Raw genomic sequence first — 16,912 nt, forward strand, 5'->3', positions numbered from 1 at the left:
AAGAATATGATACAGTGGCCATCAAACTTCTTCATGCAATAGCCTTGATCAATCTTGCCAAGGTTTATTTGTCTGGAAAGAAACAGCTCTGATAATCCTCTGTAGTTTTTCATTTATTTCCCTCATTGTCTTCATTTTTATTATCTGACCATCTTTTTTGAAAAATCCTTTAAACTGAGTATAACGTAACCAGTTAAGGCTACACATTTCTCGCTGTGGACAGCCACAAATAGTATGAGGGAGTAGGCACTCTGGGAACACAGTCTAGGCTTGGGTGGGTCAATTTATTCACCTGACAGTTTTGTACTTCTGGCTTTACTTCCAGAGAAGAACTAAAGCATATGCAGCATAGTCTCTGCTTTTGTTTTAAAAGGAAACCAGCACATTTAAAAGTAAGAGGTCTTTTTTAAAAAAATATCTAAAGAGAAAACAAGGTGTTTATTATTTAGGAGCAAATGTAGAAAGCTATGCCATGCTGGGTCCCCGTGGCAGTGATGGGCTTGCACTCTATTCATGTACACACTGTTCTCCCATGCCCTCTCCCACCTCTGTCCTCGGGAGCACCAACCTCACAAACACACATCCATCACGAATGTGAATGAAGCACTGCCTCCCTGACTGCCCTGTCCTAGGGCAGGTACCAACAGAGAGAAGGGTACTAGGTCATACCCCTCTGGGCAGAAGATTCCAAAGCAGGGGAAGGAAAGGGGCAAGTGTTCAGGTTCTGGGGAACCGGTGTGATACTCTGGCAGAAAACAGTCAATTTCACACAGGACTTGGCTAAAAGGTACTGTCTCTGACAAAAGCACCATTCTCAAAAACCAGCATGCCTGAATGGCAAAGACACAAGGGCAGAAAGCCCAAGTCTGCTCTTGGCATCCAGATTCCAGAGGAAACCCCAGTCCCCTAGAAAACACTAGTCCAACTTCCTGGAGGCAACAGGATACCTGTTTGGGAATAAGATCCTTTCTGGAACTTCAGAACAAGCAGCTATCCACAGGAACAGAGTCAAAATGCCAGGGACCTGCAGACATTTTAAAGAAAAAAAATACATGGACAAATAAACATGAGAGAAATGTAAAAAGAGTGTCAGAAAATTAATTCTCCAAATGTCTGTGAACTCAGCATTAGAGATGAGGCCTTATATATCCTATTCAAGAAAAGGCCAATTCCCACGTCATATAATCGAACCAAAGAGAAAGAGAGAGCTTTCAAATTATCTTTATGAAACCAGAGTAATTCAAAAACCCAAGACAAAGCTAGCACTAACAAACCACAGACCAAAGTCAGTTATAAAAGCAGACACAAAAGTGTTTAACCCTATCACTGTTGAACATGATTCTACAGAGTTCTAGCCAATTACAAGGCAAGAAAAACAAATCCGAAGCATAAAGATCTAAAACTATCATTCAGTCATATAAGACTGTCCACTCAGATACTGTGATCAATGGAAATAGACCTTACAATAATAAGGAATCACTGATAACAGACTCCCTAAAATGTATCAGCAATAACAAATTTTAAAAAATGGGAAGAGAACTACTATTGTAAAGATAGAAAAGATTTAATAAAAGGTAATGACAACCATGTTAATAAAACTACAAATTATATTATAATAATAAAAGACAATAACTGAAAAGACACAATATAATTATGGGAGATATATGGATCTAGTATATTAAAGTTCTGAAACCTCCCCAAAATTAATCCATACTATTTAATGGAACCTCAAAGAATATTAACTTTGACGAACTTGGCAGTGATTCTAAAGTTGACATGGAAGAATTCCATTTCTATCAATATTTTACAAACTCATGTATCAAAAGGCCAACAAATCATACATAACATTTAAAAAATATTTTAACATAATCTCAGGTAAGAAAATTATTTTATAATATGCCTGAAGGCAGAAAAACTACATAAAAATAACAAATGATGGTTTTGTTTATACCATCAAAGCCAATGAAATACAACAAAAGAGATGCACTAGTAATTTATGACAAAAGAAACGGATTCATTTAGGAATTTCTTAGTCTGAGTTGACAATACAGTCGAGTGTTCAGTATTGGCATGAAAAGTGGCATTTACAAACTAGTAAGGAATGTATGAGTTACTTTAGTAAAACTAGCCAATCATTCACTTAAGGGAAAAAGTCATACCATATATAAAAATGCTAAAACTAAAATCAAAGTAAAGTATATAAAAGATTACTTTTTATAATTATGGAACAAGGATGGGCATTTCTAACCTGACAATAAGGGGTGCCTGGGTGAGTTTCTGCCTTTGGCTCAGATCATGATCCCAGAGTCCTGGGATCGAGCTCCACATAGGGCTCCCTGTTCAGCAGGGAGTTTGCTTCTCCCTTTCTCTCTTCCCCTCCCCCTGCTCACTTTTTCTCTCAAATAAATAAAAATCTTAAAAAGAAAATAACCCAGGGCAGCCTGGGTGGCTCGGTGGTTTAGCGCCTGTCTTTGGCCCGGGGTGTGATCCTGGAGACCCGTTAACTGCAAAATGGGACACAGCAAAGTGTATAGCATTCTAAGAAACTATAAAAACAGATCCATTTACTTAGACGATTTCTGTAATGATATATAGGAGACTATTAATAGTGATTGATAATGACTGGCCTCTGGAGAAGGGAACTGGGAGCTGCCAGGAAAAGAAGGGAAACTTACTTTTTCACTGTATATTCTCCTTTTTTTTTGTTTTTATTTATTTATTTTTTTTTACCATGAGCATGTATTACTTAGTCAAAAAAATAAATCCAAAGTTAAAAACAAAACAAGAAACAAAAGAACTAGTAGAGGCCTTATAGACTGTGCTGCCCATTGAATGGATGCATGTAACACTGACATCTTAATGCTGAGGGGGGGTCTCCTCCCTTCCCTGCCCATCCCACCCTACTGGAGTCCAAGGTCACACCATAAACCAGATGGCGGGCAATTTAGAAAACCCCAAAGAATCAACTTTGGAACTTCTGAAACCCAGAAATGACATGTAGAAATTGCAGCTATAAATTGAATATACTCTTCAGGTCTCCAGCAATTATTATGCCATCCCCTATCCTAATGATTCTCCCTCTGAAACCTAACTGACAGACCTATCTGCCCACATGCACAAAGATACAATTCTCAAATATGTTCACAGAGGCATCATTTACTTGCAACAGCAAAGAATAGGGACAGGGAGAATGCTCAAGCAGAATTCCAACAGCAGACATGAAAATAAAAATTTTCTGTACTATAAAAACAACCAGAACAAACCAGACAAGGAGGAGGAAAAATATTTTGCAACACAGGTGATAGTTAATATTCAAAACGTGAAAAGCTCTTAGAAAGAGCAACAGAAAGATAAGTGTCTCAACATAAAAATAAAAACACAGTTCCTAAAATCAATGGTAAGATCCAACACAGTTATACCAGAAGTCAAAGATATGTAAAATATTACAGTGAATATTTTTTTGGCTTATCACTTGGGCAAGTATTTCAAAAATAAAAATCAAAAAGAAAAACTGACATTGGTGAGAAGCTGCCTGTTGCAGACATGAACCATGTTTCCAGATGCTGTTTCAGCATAATGGTTTAAAAACATTAAAAATGCCCATTCTTGGGCAGCCCCGGTGGCCCACTGGTTTAGCGTCACCTTCAGCCCAGGGCGTGATCCTGGAGACCAGGCATCAAGTCCCACATCCGGCTCCCAGCATGGAGCCTGCTTCTCCCTCTGCCTGTGTCTCTGCCTCTCTCTGCCTCTTATGAATAAATAAATAAATCTTTAAAAAAGAAGAAGAAAAAAAATGCCCATTCTTTTTGAACTAGCAAGTCTCTAGTTAAGGTCAAGTAGATAAAATATTAGTAAGGGGAAAAAAGCTAAAAAGTCAGCTGCCCTCTACAATTAAGTCCTTATATGTATATCTAACTTCCAGTTTATAAAAGGTAACACTGGCAGCACAAAAAAGCTACCCCAGTAAATGATGGCAGGTGACATTTTACACATGGAGCCATGGAAAGGGACAAGCGCATGTCAGAGAAGTGTTATGTTGTCAATGTGCTACTGTATAACTGCAGTCCTATCAGTCATCAAGAGTCAAACTCAGGAAGAGGAACTACTGGTTGACATCCTCCTACAGGGGTACCTGATAGCAGGTGAGCCCTGTGAGACAAAGTGAGGTGCTCTTTGGTTGAGTGACCCAACCCTTGCCCCTGACTCAACTCTGACCTCCAGAGCTGCCTTTGCAGCTCAAAGGGCAACTCAAATATTCTGAGTTAGTACCTGCTAGGGCTACATACTCACCTTACACTCAGGAAGACTGAAATCCCAGGTGAACTCATCCTGTGACAGTGCCTCTGGCCAATCAAAAGCGTAACTGCTCTACCCACTTCGCCCCCACTTCCCCAGTCCAGCTTCTGCCTCCATGGCAACAGCCATGTCTACCGTTGAAGAAAACAGAAGATACAGGTTTGGATGTGGCTGATACGAAAGCATTAAAAAGAAGCTGGCTAAAGGTTTGCCTGATACGATCACATGAGATGTTGAAGCTGAGGGGGAAGCCCTCTAAGGACAGCCCAGAAAGGCCAACAGTAACAATTTACACATATTATGAGAGATGTGCTTGAAGATACAGGAACCCAGTAGAAATGAGAGTTCCCATACTTATCCCCAAAGTCCCTGAGGGCAAGGAAGGCCATTTTCCATCATCATACTTTATCTTCATAGGACTGGAACACAGAGGGGTCCAATAAACATATTTGTACTTAAATGCAAAAACGTTTAATAAATCCAACCTAGAAAAGCCTAAATAGCCCATGATCATAAAAGCCTATACTAGGAACACAAGGACGATACCCCAATTCTAGTGGACTATTCTAAATGATCGATTAAAGGGGGAAGGGGGATCCTGTGAACACTGTTACATGTTAAAAAGCATTTGCTAACTTCAATAGCTTCTTATATATTCCTAGCAAAGGCTAAAAACTCGGAGACCATTTAAGAATAAAGATCTCAAATAAATGCAAGCAGACTGAACACTAAAAAGTATTCCAACTAAAGGTGGGAACACGGAAGGGTGGTCCTCCACAACCATCATTCAACACTAGCCTGGAGAAAACCTACCAAACACAACTGATAAAAAGAAATGAAAGGCATCATGTGAAAAAAGCATTTTGAGCTGAAAAACCCGGTCAATAAATACAAGAAAAGAATCCCATTAATAACAAAATAAATAAATTTCCATAAATAAATTCAACAAAATATTTGCAACTCCAAACAAAAATTTTAAAAATTTATAGAAGGATATAAAACAAGTCCTAAATAAATAAAAATATATGTTTTAGGATGGGAATGTGGAAATTATTGTTAATCCTTTCTTGAACATAAACTGAAATTCCGTAACAAGGTTGGGAGCTTTGACAAATTGAGAATCTAGTTCCTCTAGATAAATATATGTACAAATATATCGGGAGAATTTTGAAGAAAGTATGTGTGTATGATGGGAGCAGGGGGTTGTCTGTAAAATGACCCAAACATATGATAACAAAGTCTTCTTCTAACACAATGATGTGTTAGGACAAATACACTAGCAGGGCTAATACAGTCCCCAAACTAACTTGCCTGGAAGTATTTACACATGTGGGATTTAATTTATAATAAAGTTTTTTCAGTCAAGAAAAGCATAAACTTTAAATACAAACTATGAACTTTCTGAGGACTAAGCAGTAAGGTAATTTTAATAAAAGTAACAAGAGGAGATGGCCAACACTTTAATTTCTGACCAGTTATTCAAGTATGCATTTCTAAGATGGTTGGAGATAGCCTTTAACATTAGGAAAGAATAATAAAACCAGTGTTGGCCTCCTGACAAGAAATTCTGTATTTCAGCACCAGTATTCCATCCTGGAAGCCTAAGGCCACTAAGGTCAAAACAAACACACTTTATTCACATCCAAATAAATGAGTGCACTAAAAACACAGCATTCCTCCAAAATTTTCATCAAATAGGAAGGAATGAAAACAGATAAAATCTCTAATGAATGTTATGTAGTCATGATTTCCAAAAGTTTTATAACTTTACGTTCTGATTAGAAACATAAAAGATAGTACAATGTTCAATGACAGGGTATTTAATGTAGAAATTATAAGCCACATCCATTGATCAAATTTGCAGCTATACTAACTTTAACATCCATATAGAGTAGCATCTCATTTTTACCCAAATGAGATCACATTAGGAGTTCTGCATTAAATGTGCATTTTATATCTACTTTTATTTTTTTAAATAAATTTTGCACCCAACGTGGGGCTCAAACCATAACCCTAAGATCAAGAGTCACAAGTTCTATCCACTGAGCCAACCAGGTACCCCCTTGTGTGTGCATTTTAAAACCTAGTAATCTATGATGGTTAATCCTTCTATACTAGCACATAGAGATCTACGTCATTCTTTCTGAAGGCCACATAGTATTCCATTCTATAGACACACTGGTTTATTTAAACTTCATGGAAACCATTAATATAAAAAAAATTTGGAAACATTAATTTAAAATAATAGGGTATAAAATTGTACAGCACACATGGCTCATATATGTACACGAAAAAATGAAAATGTCCACACAAAGAAATGTAACGTGTTTTTTGCAGAAAGCAAAGTTATAGATGAAAATGTATTTATATGGAAATTCTCGTAGACACTGTTAAACAGCCACAAAATAGTACATGTAAAAACACAAAGAAACACATACACACATGTAAATGGAGACTGAAAATGTGGTGGACCTATTCTATGTGCTCTCCAGATGATGTATCACATGCTCCCCCCAACCACTGTCTCACATCCTATGAACCACTCTTGTAGCTTCAGTATGAAACATTAATGAATTGTGCTCTCATTTGTGTTAAAATAAAAACATATGCTAAAACAACTACATAGATATTTAAACATATGGAAGTACATATAAACTAAACCAGAAGAAAAGTTCCATATGAACTTGTATAGACTATTCATAAACCAGGGAAAATAAAAAAATAATAAAATATACTTCCATTTCTTTTTATATTTTAGTTTAAGTATTATCCTGAGTTCACAATCAAAAATTTTTTGAATAAAAAATTTGGAAGTAAATTCAATTCCTCTTTGTCTTTCCTTTTCCTTTCTGCTTGTTACTGTTTATCAACATTCCCTCTGTTGTGATGGTCCTCTGTCCATGGCCCCTGCTTACTCTGACACTTCATCTCCCCCTCAGGCCACCTCACATTGCTCCCATGGAGTCCTCTACTATCTGTATACCGCCCCACTCAAGCCTGTGCACCACTTGATGGCGCTCCACACAAAAGCCCTCCCCTCTGTCTCACAACTCAAACTGAATTCTGGCCATATGCCCAACCTATCACCCTTCATTTCCTGACTTGGAGGTGGACCCTCACAGGCCCCTAGTTACTGAACATTCTGCATTTCTCTCTGCTCTCTGTAGTAAGTGGGTTGAGTAGTAGTCAAGGGCAGGATCTTAAAAGGTCTGACCACATTTGGCAAACAGGAGCCAAGGTAGAGACACAAAGGGACCAGATGCCAAGGAAGACCACCAATTCCAAGAGGAGGGAAAGAGAGGAGACAAATGACAGAAACCAGTCTCACTCCCACCCTGGGCAGAAGAGCTTATGGATTTCTAGCTATTCTTTAAGCTCCAAATATCTGTTCTCATATATATTAGATATCTAACCAGGTAATGTGATATGCATAAGCATCTGAGTAAATTCCAGACATGAACTTGATCACCTAAAACCATAGGACTGTGGTGCTGCCAAGACAAGTGTTGCCATTGTGGTTTTTGTGCTATTTAAATGTTTTAAAACACTTTACTTTTCCATTTCATGAACAGAAAACAAAAATATGGGTCTCACAACATAACTGAAACAAAGATGGAATTCATCAGGCATGAATGGGGGTGTCTTTCGCCTCAATCAAAGGATCACTGGGTCAAGCGTTCAACTCAACTGGGAAGAACTCAATTAAAGAACACAGAGCAGAGGCTTGGAGATGTGAGTGGGACATGTAAGGAGAGATCAAGGAATCCCGGGACCCCACTGGTTTGACCTTGGGCTTCCCATATCCCATCAGTTGAGACAGAAGCTCCATGAGAGCTTCTCCAAGCCCATCTATACTTACTTACTTTGATCCCTCTCATGGTGCACCTAGATTCAGCCCCCTCACTCATTCTACCTACCTCATCCGAGGGGGCTGGAATTGAGAACTTTAAAGTCAGGAAGCGAGGCAGTTACTTTCTTCATTTCTCAGGGACAGCATGGTGTGCGGTCTCCTCTCTCTTCTCGTTTGCTCCAGTCTCCTGCCTCTTTCTGCAGACCGACATTCTCTACTTCAGCATGTATATGGGTAAATGCTGCCCCCGACCCAGTCCTACCTCACCTCCCGGTGAAGCACCCAGGGCCAACAGACTAAGCAACCCAAGCTTTCCAAATCTATAAGCGCACACCATGGCTCAAATTCTTCTAGGGTAGTGATTCTCAAACTTGGTGCCATCTGAGATACTTATGAAATATGTACCTCCCTTTCCAGGTGTTTCGATTTAGGAGGTCTGTGCTTCTTTGAAAGAGGAATTCCAAGAAGCACTCAAGAAGCTATACTTTTGAGAACCACTGCTCCAGGCTTAGGGGTCTGGTCTTGTTCAATCGACCATGAACAGGAGCATATGGACAACAGGGGCTGCTGGGGGATGAATTTTATATGGGAATGTCAGCAAAGAGGAAATGACCACTCTTCCTACCACACTGGCCACGATCTCCACCCTCTGGTCTTTTGGATGGCTCCTGTCAGGTAATCTCCACATTACCCTGGGCTTACCTCTATCACATAAGCTCAGCACTTACCACAATGCAGCGAAATTTCCTTGTTGTTGTCCATTCTTGTGGGGTTTCCCCAAAAAATTTCAGAAGAGAGGAAAATAGTATCTAAGAGTTCAGTTTAATGATCAGATCCCAAATAGTTGCAAATGAATAAAGCTACTTTAAAGAGAATGTCTTCTTAGCCAGGTTGACTTATCTAAATGTATTTTAATGTCAGTAATTAGCTGATCAGATTTTTTTTTCCCCCTAAAAGAGGAAGGGCATGAAAAGGCAGGACACAAAGCACAGTTCATCTAACCATGTACAGGAAAGGGCTACTCTGTTCAGACCTAATTTGAATAAAATTAGGGAGGAAGGGGACTGTAGATAGAGGGCCTCTGATGTCCTAGTAACCCTACCAAGAGCTTCAATGCAACCAGATGGTGGCACCAGGCTACCTTATAGGTCAGTGCTATTAAACCCTGTCCACATCCTCTCATTGTCATTCCATACTCACCCAGCAACCTTCTCATCAAGGTTTCGTTTCCCATATAGGTCTGCCTACAGGGAGAGCATCTGCTGATCATACGTACTTCTGAGCATTTGGGTCACTACTGTAGTTATCTCCCACCATAATTTGATGAACCAAAATTGAGAATAAAGGAACGTTGTACTTTAGTCACACTATTTTTCAACGTAAACTAATATGTCAGTAGTAGCATCTGTAAGTCTCCTGAGTTTCATTCATGTGGACTTACTAATGGAAGATGAGTCCTTAGCTAAAGTTAGGTTTTTGAGTCTTCACAGGCTTAAGTACCAGACATTGGATACTTGGAGCATACACTGAGGCTAGGAATAAACTAATCCATTCCATGGGGCCCACCTGGAACAATATGTGAGCTTTTCTCCAGATGGTAATATACCATCAGCATAGACACCTGTGTTGGTAAGCATGTTTCCTTACTGTTCATTTAACTAGAGTTCTCATTCAGTAGACACTGAGGCCAGTGATTATATTACCCACTTCCAAGGACACAAAGTCTAGCACAGTCCTGTCCCAGATTGGGCATAATGTCCATGTTTGGACATATGGATGTCCAAATGGACATGGAATGTCCATTCTGATGGAATGAACCTTTGTTATTTTTCTCACTTTCCCACACAATATGATTCACTATATCTCATCTGCAAGCCATGAAAGAAAGTACAAGCCCTACTGAGTCTCCTAGTACCTCTCTCAAATCCATTCACTTCACTTATCCCCCCCTGCTCTGACCTGAAACCAAGCCATCATATCTCACCCAGACCTGAGGTGGTCTCCCTGCAATCACTGTTTCCACACTCCCCCCTTCTGGACCCCACAACCATATGGTATGTTTAAAACACAAAGCTGATTCCCAGGTTACTTTCATGGCTAAAACCTCAATGGTTTCCCACTATGCTTCATATCAAGCCCATATACTTACCTCTCACTGCAAGGTCTTTCACAACACAGCTCCAAATGGCTTTTCTCCACTTTGATTAAATGCCACTCAATTCTTTCCTTTGCTCCAGGTATTCTAGACTTTTGGCTCTTATCTCTAGAATGCCTCTGTCCCCCCTGCTTAAGACTACCATCCTCCCTCTACAGAGCTCAGACTTAGCCTCAATGACCTTCTCAGGAAGGCCCTACATGGCCTTTTTCGGGTTAACTGTTCATAGTCAATGTTCTCTCTCAAAGACATGAATGATACAATTATTTTTTCAACATTTTTCATTACCCAATAGACTACAAGCTCCAGGAAAACACTTCCTTTCCCACTCAGGGCCATGTTTGATAGATGAACAGATGAATCTCTCATACTTCTTTAATCACCCAACAAGAGAGAAAGAGTAGGCCTGAAGGTGCAGCTGAGTATTGGAAATAGAAGTAGGAAACTGAAAAGGATAGCATGAGGCCAAAGAAAATTTCCGGCAAACACAGAATTCACCAGAGGAGTCTGAATTTTCAGAGCATAAATGGCACTTGCATGGCTATATGGAACACATATGCAGCAGGAAAGTGTCAGGATGAGGAAGAATGTGTTTACTCCAAGGATGAGTGCAGCACTGTGAGAAGGGAATTCAGCTCACCTGGGCCTGGCCACCTAGTATTTGCACCTAGTCCCCTCTTCCTCTTGATGGCTGTCTCTGAGAAGGGCAGAAGCTGGAAAAGGCAAAGCTGCAGAAGAAAAAGAAAACATGAGACACCAATTTACTTTGTATATATACCAGATTCCTCAGGCTGAAAATGACTGCACAACAAGTGCATCTTCATTTCCTCCAGTGGCAGAGGTCAGATGAGACCAGGAAGGAGAACTCTCCCTCCCATGATGGAAGGGCCCACTGGGACTGCTCCCTGTGTGACATGTTGTATCTTGGACTGTCATTACAGCCTTTTCCCAATGAGGTTTTGTCAATGGGTATGCAAGTCAATTTCTGAGTATACCAGAATCCTTTTTTTAAAAAAAAGATTTTATTTATTTTATTAATGAGAGACACAGAGAGAGAGAGAGCGGCAGAGACATAGGCAGAGGGAGAAGCAGGCTCCAGGCATGGAGCCTGACGTGGGACTCAATCCCGGGACTCCAGGATCACACCATGGGCTGAAGGCGGCGCTAAACTCCTGAGCCACCCGGGCTGCCCCCAGAAACCTTTCTAACAAGCACAGCAAAATAGTAAAGACATTAAGAAACCAATCCAAGAATCCAACTTCCCATTTATTAACTATGTGACACTGTCCCTCTAAAAGCAAAGGATGCATGTTGTAGGCAAAAATTGGGAGGAAAAATAGCTATGGTATCATTACTTACTAACTACATGCCTTATAGTGCTTAACATCTTATTTTTATTGTCTCTGTCACTCTTCACCACAACACTTAACTTTCTGATTCTCACTTTAGAGAAAAGCAGATGCTCAGAGAACTCAATCATACATCTCATGACAGACTGTTATAAATCAACCTACTGTCATTTTGAAAAACAGAACATCTACTGACATTTTCCATGGAGTCCATATGGAATAGCAAGAATATGTAGAATCGTAACTCCAGTTTTGCCATTCAATAGTCAATGATGCAGGACCAGAAACTTAACTTTACTGCAAATTTAAGTAACATGAAGATATTAACTTCTATTAGGACTTTAGTACCACTATCATTAGGTAGTAACATCATGCCTTAACCTTATATAACATTTTAAAGATTATCAACATGCTCCCAGTGGATTAATACTTCCTATTTCAAGTCTTACTGTGCCTGAGCATGTGTTCAATCAATTAGAAGCACCTGGAGGAAGTATCTTCACGACTATGCCTTTACTATATATCAATAATAATATTCACCAGTGGATGTACATACTTAATCTTCCCTCACCACCTGGTTGCGAAGGAAGAATCTAACATGTTACCTTCCCTACTACATCCAAAAAAAAAAAAAAAAAGGGGTGGGGACTAACAAGCTCCTTTGTTGGAGCTAGGACTAGAAGAGACCCCCCCTTCTGGAGTCCAGGATGTATATAAAGAAACATGGTGAAAGCTAATTCAGTGTTGGAAATGTTGCTCTCCTCCAGAGAACGTGGTGACAGTGCCACAAAGGGCTCTGCACATGCGCAACCCTGCCCCACAGCTCCAGGAAGCTCCGCCCCTCCAGAGGTCCCACACCCTCCCTCACCAAACCACATACTGACCTGCCAAGGGAGCCTCCTCTCCATAATCTCCCATGCCACGCCCCTCTTCTAACGATCCTCAGCTCTGAATTGTCCAGTTAGTTCATAGGCGTTTAGACCTTTTTCTCTGTGTAAACTCCATATTGCCCTCAGACCCTCCAAACCCCAAAACTTATATCCACAGCCCTCCTTCTGTTTTCTTACTTGAGACCCTGCCCTTCCCCAAACCTATTAAAATATCTAAATCTGAACCCAAGTATTTCAGACTGATTCTCAGAACTGCACAGGTGAGCCCTGCCCCAAACGCCCGAGTATGGCTTTGGTATCCTTCTGAGGAAACACTGTGCCTGCCGCCATGCTGTTTGGCCACTGCAGCAAATGCTCTGGGCCAGCCACATTGGCGCCCGCACAGCAAACCTCAGACTCCTCTAGGCCAGGAAAGGTGGGCAGGGCTCCGTAGCTGCCTTTAGTCACTCAAGGACAAGGCAGCCCCACCCTCAGGCCACTCCCAGCAACTCCCTGGTCATTTGCTATGGCGCCTGCAGTCAGCCTCGGCAGCCACCTACTGGCCAACACCACACACGGATAGGCAGAAGTCTGCAGTTCCATCAATCAGGACGAGAAAACACCTCCTTTACCACTGCCCCCTGCAGCTCTGCCAGTCACTCAAGATGGCGCCTGCACAGTCAGACTCGGCAGCCAACTACTGGCCAAACAGAGCACTAGGGCGGATGTGTGTCGGTAGACTGTCGGTCTTGCTGGACAAGACAGGCCCTCCCTCAGCCCCCCTACCCCCTGCCGCAGCTCTGCCATCATTCAAGATGGGGCCAATGCAAGAAGCCTCGGGGAACCACCCCAAGCCAACAAACCTAACCATCCAAAGGGTAGGACTTTACAGTCTTCTGTTAGTCACTTAATACACGAAAGCCCTCCGCTGGGTCAGCTCCCAGCAATACGATCGCTCATGGTGACATCCGCGCAGTAAGCTTTAGCTGTCACCTGTTGATCAACATAAGTGCGCGAGTGGGCAGAGCTCCGCAGCCCCTTCCCTTGGGTCTGCCCCCCATGCCCAGCGGCAGTCAATCAAGATGGCGCTTGTGCAGTAAATCTTGGCCGCCAGCTGTTGGCTAACAAATAGTACTAGGGTGGGCAGAGCTCTCCAGCACCCTGGACCCACCCACCCCTCACGGCCAGCCCCACTGTCACTCAAAATGGCGTCTGCGCAGTAAGTCTTAGCTGCCACCTGCCGGCCAACAAATAGTACTAGGGGCCCGCGCCACCCGCCACCCCCCCGCCCCCGCCCCGCGGGCAGCAGCACTGTCATTCAAGATGGTGCCAGTGCAGTAAATCTCTGCTGCCACCTGTCGGCCAAAAAAACCAACTAGAGTGGGCGGAGCTCTGGAGCCCCTCCCCTTGGATCCACTCCTCCTCCTGCGGTCAGCCCCACTGTCACTCAAGATGGCGCCTGCGCAATAAGTCTCGGTGCCACCTGCCGGCCAACAAATGGTACTAGAGTGGGCGGAGCTCTGGAGCCCCTCCCCTTGGATCCACCCCTCCTCCTGCGGCCATCCCCACTGTCACTCAAGATGGCGCCTGCACAATAAGTCTCGGCTGCCACCTGCCGGCCAACAAGCAGTACTAGAATGGACAGAGTTCTGGAGCCCCTCCCCTTGGATCCACCCTGCACCCCGGGGCTAGGCACATTATCATTCAAGATGGCGCCTGCGCATTAAGTCTCGGCTGCCACTGGCCAGCCAACAAAAAGAATGCCAAAGTGGGCAGGGCCTCGCAGGTCTGACCCCACCCCTACAGGGCCTCCGCAACACATCTCCAGCCAAAAGATAGGGCCAGACACACTCAAGGTGAAAACTGTCCCCAGACAATAGGTGAACGGTGGCCCGGTACAAGGAGAGGGCATCCCGACGGCCTGTAGCCCTGTCCCTCAGGACTAATGGTTTTACGGCGGTGCCGGACGCCGCAGCAAACTTCAGACACAATGCCTGGCTTCTCCAGACCACACGCAAGGACCCGGCCAGTAATACGGCCCCCCAGTCACTAACCGTGGCCCATTCTCAAAAGTCTGAGTCCAGATCCCACATCACGGCAAGTCTTTAAAGCCAGACCCTCAACTAGCAAAGAAGGCGCCCGCAGCCTTCAATCACTGCATAAAACACAGGATCACCACGGCCACCAGAGCCCCTTAGCCCCACCCCCCACTGTGGCCAGCCAGCCACCATCGCGCCTGCGCGGCAAACCTCGGCCACCCCACCAAAGATGGCGCCAAAGTGGGCGGGGCCCAACAAGATTGCCGTAGCCCAGGCGAGCCGCAGTCTCCACAGCCCTTGGCCCCGCCCCAGCCCACAGACAGCCAATGAGAAGAGCGCCTGTGCAGCCAACTTTACCGCCCAGACCGAAGATGGCGCCAGGGCGGGCGGGGCCCAACGAGACTGTCGTAGCCCAGGCAAGCCGCAATCTCCACAGCCCTTGGCCCCACCCCAGCCCACAGACAGCCAATGAGAAGAGCGCCTGTGCAGCCAACTCTACCGCCCACACCGAAGGTGGCGCCAGGGTGGACAGGCTGGGAAGGGGGCTCCCACCCTGTCACCACGCAGAGAAAGTACCCTGGAGGCACGAAGCCCTCAGCCCCGCCCCCTGCAGCCTGTGGCTCCTCCCGCCGCCACTGCGGCAAAACAGGCTCCGCCCCCAAGGACGGGCAGGGATGCAGGGACAGCCCGAGGGACCCATCCTGTCAGGGATGCCGTGGGATGGATATAGTGGCCGGCAGCCCCCAGACCCAGCCGAGGACGGAGGGAGAACCCTGAGACTCGGCCGCCCAGCAGTCCCCCAGCGCCCAGCCCGACCCTGTCCCCACCTCCACCAGGCAAGATGGCGCAGCAGTGCCCCCGCTCTGCGGCCCCTCAAAGGGAGGGCCCATCACCAGGACCCTGGCGGGCCACGCAAGATGGCGCCCGCGGCAAGTGCGGCAACCCGGACCTTGGGCCCGCGGAGGGAGGACCCCGCCAGGCAAAGTCCGCCGGCCGTCCACCGCACCGCTGACCGGGGCCCTGGACGGCAGTGTGTGACCGCCGTGCCGCCTCCTGACATCATACTGATGGGGACTGGCCCGACTCACCTCCCCTCACCACACTGCCTCAGGGCCGACCGGGGCGCAGCCCGCGTGCACGGTCTAGCACACCCACAGGGCTCCTGGCGCCCTGCGGCGCCACCAGCCCAAGGTGGACATGCCCGTTCTTCCACTCCGACCTCGTCCTCCCGCAGCTCCCGTCGTCTGCACCGAGCCTCTGCGTGCATCTCCTTGTCGGGCTCTCCGCAGAGGCGGGGCTCCAGTGCGGGCCAATCAGCGGCCGAGCTGCCCACTCCGGGCCCCTCGCCACGCCTCTGGACCCTGCCAATCAGGCTATGGTTGCCGTGCCGACAGCTTGGCGCGAAGGCAGGAGGTTGACGTCAACTGAGCTGACACTAGGGGCCCCAGAGAGGGGGGGGGGAGGGGGCGATTGGATGTGACCCCTACACAAAGTGGGGGGGCATGGAGAAGGGCCAACTAACGACTCCCAAACACAAAACCAATGAAGAAAATGAAAAAAACATACATTTGTCCAAAAAGTGAAAATCCGGCGGGCAAAACCGTGTATGTCGAAGGGTAAAGACAAACGAGAAAGCGGGAGACGGCACTTTTCCGCCTGGGACACTGGACAGACACGGGGCTAGCTCCCTCGGTAAACGAAGAGCTCTGGGAAACCAGTGCGAGAAAGAGCAACCACACCAGAAACCTGGGCAGCCAGGAAGGATGCTAGCACTTCGCGATAAGAGTCAAATGGCTGGCAGACCCGCCACAGAAACTCCCACTGCCTCCAAGCTGGGCGAGGCGGACAACGCGGATGAGCCGGTGCGTGGATCCCCGCTTGGATCTCCCAGAGGATACCCCACAAATCCCCCTGCGGATCCCTGCCAGTGCCCCGCAGAGACCTGTATGATCTCCGCACGGATTCTCCCATACATCCCCGCCAGCGCCCTGCACAGACCCCCCTCCAAGATCGCCACACGGATCCCCCCGACAGACCCCTGCAGGTCCCACCAGCGCCCCGCACAGACCTGCATTGATCCCCGCAGACCCTACCCCACATAGATCCTGCACAGACCCCTGCAGACGCCGCCTGCACCCGGCATTGACCTGCAGAGAGCCCCGTAGACCCCTCCGGCACCCCACACAGATCCCCACAGACCCCGCCGGCGCCCCGCACAGAACCTACAGACCCTGCCCCACACAGGTCCCTGCACAGATCCCCGCAGACCCCACCGGCACCCAGCACTGACTCCTGGCAGACCCCGCCGGCACCCGGCACTGATCTGCACAGATCCCCGCAGACCCTGCCCCACA

General features: G+C 45.6%; 1 protein-coding gene across 8 annotated transcripts in view; it reads right to left on the reverse strand.

Annotated features, from left to right (window-relative positions):
- The window catches only part of PEG3 (paternally expressed 3), a 32,496-nt gene extending 16,582 nt beyond the window's left edge, over positions 1-15,914 (reverse strand). For 2 of the 8 annotated variants that reach the window (XM_025988618.2, XM_025988615.2), the window contains exons 1-5: positions 15,647-15,894; positions 10,942-11,029; positions 8,875-8,909; positions 8,214-8,343; positions 948-1,024 (exon numbers count right to left, since the gene is read on the reverse strand). The gene's annotated coding sequence lies outside the window, so the exon portion shown is untranslated. Of the gene's footprint in view, positions 1-947; positions 1,025-2,675; positions 3,080-8,213; positions 8,344-8,874; positions 8,910-10,941; positions 11,030-15,646 lie in introns of those variants that run through there. The other 6 variants (XM_072760421.1, XM_072760376.1, XM_025988614.2 and 3 more) reach the window with 5 other exon arrangements.
- Positions 15,915-16,912: the final 998 nt, after the last annotated feature.

Source organism: Vulpes vulpes, chromosome 1 (genome assembly GCF_048418805.1).
Source record: "Vulpes vulpes isolate BD-2025 chromosome 1, VulVul3, whole genome shotgun sequence".
Taxonomy (NCBI): Eukaryota; Metazoa; Chordata; class Mammalia; order Carnivora; family Canidae; genus Vulpes; species Vulpes vulpes.